This window comes from Centruroides sculpturatus, unplaced genomic scaffold, assembly GCF_000671375.1.
Source record: "Centruroides sculpturatus isolate CEXI.00-Female unplaced genomic scaffold, Cexi_2.0 scaffold1691, whole genome shotgun sequence".
NCBI classification, from domain to species: Eukaryota; Metazoa; Arthropoda; class Arachnida; order Scorpiones; family Buthidae; genus Centruroides; species Centruroides sculpturatus.
Genome location: NW_019386061.1, coordinates 72,895 through 75,459, shown reverse-complemented (window position 1 = coordinate 75,459; position 2,565 = coordinate 72,895). Strand labels below are relative to the sequence as shown.

The 2,565-nt window shown below is 41.7% G+C and overlaps 1 pseudogene; it reads right to left on the bottom strand.

The window, feature by feature from the left end:
• Positions 1-1,989, bottom strand: LOC111613373 (annotated as a pseudogene).
• Positions 1,990-2,565: the final 576 nt, after the last annotated feature.

Here is a 2,565-nt window from a genome sequence, read left to right as displayed (position 1 = left end):
TATATTGTAACGTATCGTTACATATAGTTTATTTTTTAAAATTAGATTTATCGAATTACAACCGAATTTTATAAATAATATGGCCTCATCTTCGAAAAAATCGAAAATGTCAAAAATTTTAGAAGAATCCGATCTTCAGGATATCGATAACTTTTCCGACACTATTTCAGAGTCAGGCTCTGAACCTGATTTTAGTCTGATGGACGTTTCTGATTATTATGATTCAGAAGAAGAATTGGCCCCTCCAAGCTCCTCTTCAAATCAATTTACTACTACGCAATCAAATGATGATGACGATGATGATGGCTATCAGGAGGTTCTATCTCCAGAGCAACCTACTTCTCTTCCTTTCTCTTTTCATGAACTACCTGGCCCTAAACACATGCCACCGCCAGATTCACCACCGATTGTGTATTTCAACCTGTTTTTCACCGTTACTTTGCTCAATCTAATCGTAACGGAATCAAATCGTTACGCTCAAGAAGTGATAAATGGCATGGGGAATAATGTACCGCCCTCTCTAAAGAAGTGGTCCAAAATTTTGGCTGTTGAAATAAGGGGGTTTCTCACATATATATTGAACATGGGTCTAATCAAAAAGCCTTATATAGAGATTGAATCCTTTTAAAGTAAAAGTGTTTAATGTCAGAGAAGTTGTTGCGGAAACCACGACAGTTCCATTGGGTTATTTTATAACCCATTATGTGTTTGAGGCAGCATTCTTTGTGAGATTATCTCTCTTTAATCTAACCGGGGGTTTTTCTTTTGGAGGTGATATTGGTTTTGTCACCTCTTAATTAGTCTCTTCATCAGAGATATCAGAAAACTCACTCATAGAGTGGGCTTCTGATTTTTTACATTTAGAGAGAGCTGCTTTTACTCTCTGCTTGTTTAGTGGGTTCTTACTAGCCTTTTTAGAACCCAGGTTTCTTGTTATTACCCCTGTTTTAGGTAGGGGTGTTTTTGGTTTTAAACTCTCCTTTTCTGGTGTTTCTTTTGGTGGAATCATTAAACATTTCGCATGCCTGGTAAGGGATTCCTTTGGAGAGACAGAAATGTCGGTTTGAACTCCACATGTTTTTGTGGACTTCAAAGCAGCAGCGAATGTCTTTTGTTTTAGTGGTGCACTTGAAGTGACCATTCGGCGCGCCTCTGGGTAAGGTAAGTTGTTTACTGTTTTCACCCATTGTATCTCCTTTTCTCTTTGCCATGCAGGGCATTTTCGGGAGTAAGAAGGATGGGCATCTTTGCAGTTAACACAGCATGGGGTACTGGTACACTCAGTACTCTCGTGACCTTCAGTCCCACTGTGCACATATGCTCTTTCCACGGCAGGATGTCTGTGAAAGTCCAAACCGCTGGCATTTGAAACAACGCAGTGGATTTGGAACGTACGGACAGACAGGGCAGTGCAGATAACCTGCTGTAATAAAAGTTGGAAATGTCGGCTTGTTAAAGGTGAGAATTAAATGTTTAGTTGGTATTAACTTGCCATCCCGACGAATGGAGATACTTCGGACAGCAGTAACACCTTGGTCTGAAAGGCCAATCTGAATATCTGATTCATCTTCAGACATCAGATCAAACTCAGATATCACACCACGTGATGAGTTCAAACTTCCATGTGGTGTGACTGTGACTTCGATGTCTCCCAATTTCTTTGCAGCTAGAAATTTTGCCGACTGTTGAGGTGTGGCAGTTTCTACAAGTAGGTCTCCTGACCTCAGTTTTTGTGTTTTTTTCAGGTGTCCGATCATTGATTCAAATAACTTCTGAATCAAAAAAAGGGAACATTTTGACAAAGGTTTTTCTCCAGTAGCATGCACTATTAAGTAGGATGGCTGACTGGAAGTGTTTTCTGGCTTGTCTTTATTTTTTGAAGGTTTAGGATCCATGATTAAATAATAATATTTCAGCTCCTAGTGACCCCACCCACCATGGGGCCCAACAAGGGGATGCCGTCACATGGGAGAGTCCCATAGACCGTCACACCAGGGTTTCCCAGGAGCTATACCCTCACAATGCAGTCAAGAGCACATCTTGTCTGACGTGTCTGCCCGGTCTGCATCGATCGGTTGACTCCAAGCCGAGGTCTATAATGACTCAACAACCAGCCGATTGACTCAAATGGAGTCTGATTTGAGTGTCCCGTTTATCCGAAGCAGGGGCCAAAGCAGTGTGTTGGGGACAATGTGTTGCCCCTCAACTACCAGGATCCCCCCTTTTGGCATACGGGACACCACGCACGGCAAACACGTGGGTGGGCGTTTAGATCCCAGGGATGGTAAAGAAGAGTTTCTAAACCATCTCTGGGAGGTCCCCTCACCACGGACAGGAACCCACAACGAGGGGTTCAACAAGAAAGAATTATGGTTTATCCAAAGATTATATCATATGCCGAAAACATGCGTCACCATTAACAATAAGAAATCTCAAAACATAATTTGCTACGCAGGAGTGAGACAGGGTTGTCCCAGTTCGATGGTCTTGTTTGTGTTTTATATAGAAGCTTTACTAAAAAGCATAATTCACAATAATATGATTGAACCCATTCATATCCCTGGT